At 40.9% G+C, this 6000-nt stretch overlaps 1 protein-coding gene across 1 annotated transcript in view; it reads left to right on the top strand.

Annotated features, from left to right (window-relative positions):
- Positions 1 to 2632: 2632 nt before the first annotated feature.
- amotl2b (angiomotin like 2b) overlaps positions 2633 to 6000 on the top strand; it is an 18461-nt gene continuing 15093 nt past the window's right edge. Inside the window, exons 1-2 of the mRNA XM_058414143.1 lie at positions 2633 to 2802; positions 5636 to 5751. The gene's annotated coding sequence lies outside the window, so the exon portion shown is untranslated. The remainder of the gene's footprint in view (positions 2803 to 5635; positions 5752 to 6000) is intronic.

The raw sequence follows: 6000 nt of genomic DNA on the forward strand, positions 1-6000 counted from the left end.
AAAACCCACTCAGACTCTGTTAAATTTTGTTTAACGCCTGTTTGGAAATGTTCTGGTTTCAGCTGGTTATCATGAAGCCCTCGGGCTCATTTCGGTTAAAATAGCTCCTCTATTCACGGAAATTCTTCCACGGGGGTAAAAATAGCTTCGCAATGCTGACACACAATAGTTCCCTTCTAGAGAGCATGACAAAGGCCTGTTTTCATTTCACACACAGCCGAGTCTGTGTTTTAGCCCCAAAAACACGCATGTTTAATCTTACACATGTCAAGAACAGTGGAAGTCGTTAACTTCACCGTCACGCCGCATTCTTTCAGAGCAGGTCGACTCACTGGCCCGATTGTTCGGCGGGTGACATGCTGTTTACGGTTAAACGCACTATTTAAATTGGAGCTATAATTACAGTTTAGCTCAGGGGGAAAAACGCCTGTGGAGAGAGAAAGCTTATTGTAAATCGATTCTTCTCATACAGAACCACTGGAACTAGGAGGAAGCCAGATTTTTACAGTGAACCCAAACTTTCTTAATTCTCTGTGTTTGTGTTTCTTAAAGATTTCTCTAAGTAATTCAGAGGAAAATCAAATGAACTGTAATCTCCAATCAACCAAGACATAAATTGTCTTTAACTGTCACATACCACAAAGTGAAATTCTTTCTTCACATATCCCATCCGTGGAGGTTGGGGTCAGAGCACAGGGTCAGCCACGATACAGCGCCCCTGGAGCAGGGTGGGTTGGGGGCCTTGCACAAGGGCCCAACAGTGGCAACTTGGCGGTGCTGGGGCTTGAACCCCAATCTTCTGGTCAGCGACTCACAGCCTTAACCACTTGAGCCACCACCGCCTATAAAATAGTTTGCTGCGTTGGCCGGGAATGTTCTGACCCTCAAAATAAATGTCATTTATCATTTTTAATGTAATTGAATTTGAATCATTGTGATTGTCATTATTATTATTATTATTATTATTATTATAGAACAGAGTGTGATGCTGTTATAGAATAATAATCAACAGCATGGTTATGAGTTTATTCCTTTTATACCTCAGAAATTTGGCTTTTTTTTTTTTTTAAACAACAACCTCATGCTTTCTAATCTGGTAATTTTAATGTTATGGCTGGAGATAAGTTAGTTCCTGTTTTCGCTTACTTTAGCAGCTATAAAGAGTTGTTCCCTCTGCAGCTTCTCTTTATTCTCTCTTGAAGTTAATGACACAAAACTTACAGCTTTACCTCTAACTGTTACAAAGCACTGACACTGGAGACTCCTTCCATAAATAAATGTTAAATAAACAAATCCAATTATATGGAGAATCCACGGTACAAGTCCATGTGAACCAGTTGCTATAGAAACGGTGTATTAAAACCAGTGTGTTAATCTAACAACAGCGCTATAATGCATTATAATCAGGATGCTCTGACACTGGAGACTCCTTCTGTAAATGTTAAGTAACATGTAGTCTCGCACCTCTGCAGTTGAGGGTTTCGTTCTGGCTTCCACCCTGTGTCTGGAGTTTACATGTTCTTCCTGTGCTTCAGACGTTTCCTCTAGGTTCTCTGGTTTCCTCCCCCAGTCTAAAGACATGTAGTGCAGGCTGATTGGCTTCTCTACATTATCTGTAGTGTGTGACATTGTGCCCTGTAATTCAATTCTGTTCAATTTATTTGTATAGCGCTTAGACACTGTATCAAAGCAGCTTTACAGGAGTATAGAAACATGATAAAGTTTATTCCTAACATTCATCCTTAATGAGCAAGCCAGAGGGGATGGTGGTGAGGAATAACTGCCTGAGATGGTCTGAGTTTCTTCCTCACCTTTGAGAATAACCCTTGAGAGGAACCAGGTTCAGAAACTAACACACATACTCATATGGGTGACACCGGACACTAAATAACGTAAATGTTGATAATATCCTTTCTACAACAGCAACCAAGAGCTCTTGAGGAGGTAATGGGTTGGTTTCCACAGCATTCCTCACCGCCTTGTTCTCCTAATCTCCTGGGAAACACTATGAAAAAGAATGGATGGCTGAGGCATTATTAGGATTCCGACTTGTGCTTCTTGGCAACCAACAGGGTTTTTTTTTTGGAACATTGCTATGGAAGAACATCATTAAGGAACATAATTGGACATGGAGATTCACAGTTGTATAAAAATGTGCTTCTTTGGTAAACATACACGAATTATTCTCACATTGAATGCTAAATGCATGCTCTCTCTCTCTCTCTCTCTCTCTCTCTCTCTCTCTCTCTCTCTCTCTCTCTCTCTCTCTCTCTCTCTCTCTCTCTCTCTCTCTCTCTCTCTCTACTCCCCTGGTGGTCAAAGCCACTGAGTTGGAGCTATGTGCTGACTCAGGGGGCAGAGATGCACTCCGCTGTTTGTTCAGGGCCGCTAATGGAGGCCTGTGCTAACGTCATTGTCACCATCCAGTGGAAAAGCATCTCACACTGATCCTGGCTGATATCACACAGATCACACATCGCGTTAATGATTGACTTTTTTTTCCTTTTTTTGCAGAGAAAACAACCACTTCGAATGCATGAGACTTGTGAGATCTGAGTCTTTATTTCTGCTCCATAACCCCAAATAGATTCCAGTCGTTTATGAGAGAAAGCTGGCAGAGGCTATGTGTACCAGCAAAGCTGTGTGTGTGTTGGAAGCCACTGTGCTGACTGAGGTAATACTTCATTTAACGAGTGAATATTAAATTTGTGTCGCTGAATTTTCAGAAAGAGAGAAAGGAGGGAGGAAGAAAGGCATCTGGGAATCGGTGTGTTTGGACACTTTTACAGCTTATTCCCACGGGTAAGTGTTTTACTTTAGAGCACAGCGTGATACATAAATGTGTGTAATCAGTGATACGGTGAAGCTGTTAGTAAGGAAATGTTTATATAATTTGTGTGCTTTGTAACAGTCAGAGATAAAGCTGACACTTTTGTATACTGTCATCTTCAAGGTGGAGGAGTTTACACTTTACACGGTTTCTCGGTAAGATAATGTTTCTTTGATTGTTTTATAACGTTCAAGAGAGAGAAAAAGACATGGCTGCTGAATGAACAAATTCTTATAACTGAAATACACCAATCAGGTATAACACTGTGATCAGTGAGAAGTGAAGAGAATAAGTCTGAGTACAGAACAGAGAACAGAAACTCACTCCCAGGTGCTTCATAACATTAAATATTAGATATTCCTGCGAGATCCTGTCTCGCCTTCTAACAGCCTCCTCTTTCTCTGCTGTGGTCTCTGCTTTTAGGTCTTGTGACTTCCCTCAGATCTTTCAGGAATTTTTACATTTGTTTTCTTGGAAGTTTAAACAGACAAGACAGGAAGAAAACAGACAGAATAGACTTTAACCTGCTGTAGAGCTGAGAGGTGAGCTGGAATGGTGTAATATTTATAGCTTAATAGACATGCTAGGTATATGCACAGGAGGCGATATCAGATGAATTCAATGCACTAAACTACTGTAACTAACTAACACACTTACGAAAAGCTGCTGGGTTCTTGAGCAAGGCCCTTAACCCTCACATACTCAGTTGTATAAAATGTAAGTTGCTGTAATGTAAACTACACCTCCTTTACTGGGACTGACTGGCATTGAGGCCACACCTCCTTCACTGGGACTAATAGACTGAGGTCATACCTCTTTAACTTCCATTAACAAGGATAAAGGCTTCACTGGAACTGACATGCCTAAGACCACAATTTCTTCAGTGGGATGGACTGGCATGAAGGCCACACCCCCTTCAGTGGGACTGTCATGACCAAAGGTCAAACCTCCTTCAGTGGTACTGACTGGCTTGAAGGCCACAGCTAATTCAGTGGAATTGACTGGCATGAAGGCCACATCTCCTTCAGTGGAACTGACTTGCATGAAGGCCACACTTCCTTAAGTGGGACTGGTTGGCACCTCCTTCAAGTAGGACTGGCTGGCATGAAGGCTACACCTCCATAAGTGGGACTGTCATGACTAAAGGCCAGACCCCCTTCAGTGGAACTGACTGGCATGAAGGCCACACCTCCTACAACAGTGCTGACATTAACAGTCAGTTAGTTAGTTCATACACTGTACGTTTATGTTTAGTAAATATAACAACGGCCAACTGATTACCCAATACCAAGTGGAAGAGTGAATGAGTTCAGATCATGTAGTGACAAGTATGCATTCCTGACTATATGGAAATGACTTAATAATCTCATACTTCTGCCCATCCTCACATTTGTAGAGACTTGTCAATGATCAACATTCTTTACTCACACCTGCAACGACACATGGATGTATGATTTTTCCCACTGAGTCACGCTGTCTCAGGCCTAGCTGGAAATACCCACGCTATCACTCAGCCTCACTGCAGCCATGTATATGTTGCTCAACATCTGGACTGGAGCAGAATCATACAAATTATACATTTCTTCCTGTCTGCCGCTGTAGAACTGGTTTAGATTATTTACCAGAACATTACACAATGACTGACTGCTCTTGATATTACACATCTATCTGTCTGAAACTACTTTTATTGTATAGTGTTGGCATTTTTTCTTTCTCCTGAAGTTAATAAGGCAAAAAAAATATCATGTTACTGAAGAACCATGAACAAAGCAGAAACTATTTTGATGATGTTGACAATCCTACTTACAGCTTTACCTCTGATTGCTCCTTCTGGTGGATTTCACCATATCAACAATTACACACATTAATGTTTTATGCGTGTTTTCCACCATACAAGAAGCTGTAAATGAACATATTAGAACACGATGCATTAATAGAAACTAGTTATCTGCACTACTGTCAGAGCTGCTGGTGGTAGGGTCAGGATTTGTTACCAACAGCATTAATCCATGAACCCATCCTGCCTTGTGTCAGCAGTCCAGGCTGGTGGAGGTGGTGTAATGATGTAGAGAATGTTTTCTTGGCACACTTTGAGCCATTAACACCAATCAATCAATCAATCAAGGCTTGAATGCCATAGCCTCTTTGAGTATTGCTGACCATGTGTATCCTTTAATAGCCACAATTTGCCATTTAACAGCTACTCCATGTATGATAATGCATCATGTCACAAAGCAAACATCATCTCAAACTGGCTTCAGGAACATTTCAGTGATCTTCAGTGGATCCAGTAGAACACCTTTGGGATGTGGTAGAACAGGAGATTCAAAGCATGACAGTGCACCAGGAATAATCTGCAGGAATTATATTATTCTATTAAATGTTATGTGATCATGTCAACAATGTCCAGAATCTCCAAGGAATGTTTCCCACATGGTGTGGAATCCATGCAATGAAGAACTGAGGCTGTTTCAAGAGCAAATGGAGGGCCTAGTGTAGTGTTCCTAATAAAGTGCCTGGTGAGTGTATATACTGTGTAGTGTAGTGTAGTGTAGCATAGCATACTGTAGTACAATGTAGTGGCTATTCTCTGAACTGGAGTTTATAAGTGGTGGTTATTTGAGTGACTGATGAGTGAATACAGTGTGAGGTTGGGCTTGTAATTTTAGAAAGGCAATTCAGTGTGTATTTGCTTTGTGCAAAAAATGGGCCGAAAGTCCAAAAGAATGACAGCAAAAGGTTGCCATGGTGTGTGTATGATTAGAATGAGCAGTAAAGGGCTCATATAACCTTCTTTGCTTTCAGCTAACAAGTAAACTTCCACGTCTGGCTTGGAAACTTGACACAACTGCAAAAGAATCGGCAACCACTATTGTGATAGGACCAGGACAAAGGTGGACAGATAACACAGTTTCTCACAGGTGAGAAATCAGCATCAGCACAGAATAGGACACATTTACTTGAATTATTCCCTTTCTTCTTGGTGGTTTTTAGATTAAGGGCAGTTTACACAGTTTTTTTTTTAATGTACAAGCATGCTATAGCACCAGTAGGGGTGGATTACATATCTAGGGTCATTTTGGTCAGTTTTTTAAAAGAATCATGGTTCCCTAATTTATTAGGAATTTGTATATTATGACATTTCTCAGTATCTGTATGAAGTCATAGCT

Source organism: Hemibagrus wyckioides, linkage group LG17, assembly GCF_019097595.1.
Source record: "Hemibagrus wyckioides isolate EC202008001 linkage group LG17, SWU_Hwy_1.0, whole genome shotgun sequence".
Taxonomy (NCBI): domain Eukaryota; kingdom Metazoa; phylum Chordata; class Actinopteri; order Siluriformes; family Bagridae; genus Hemibagrus; species Hemibagrus wyckioides.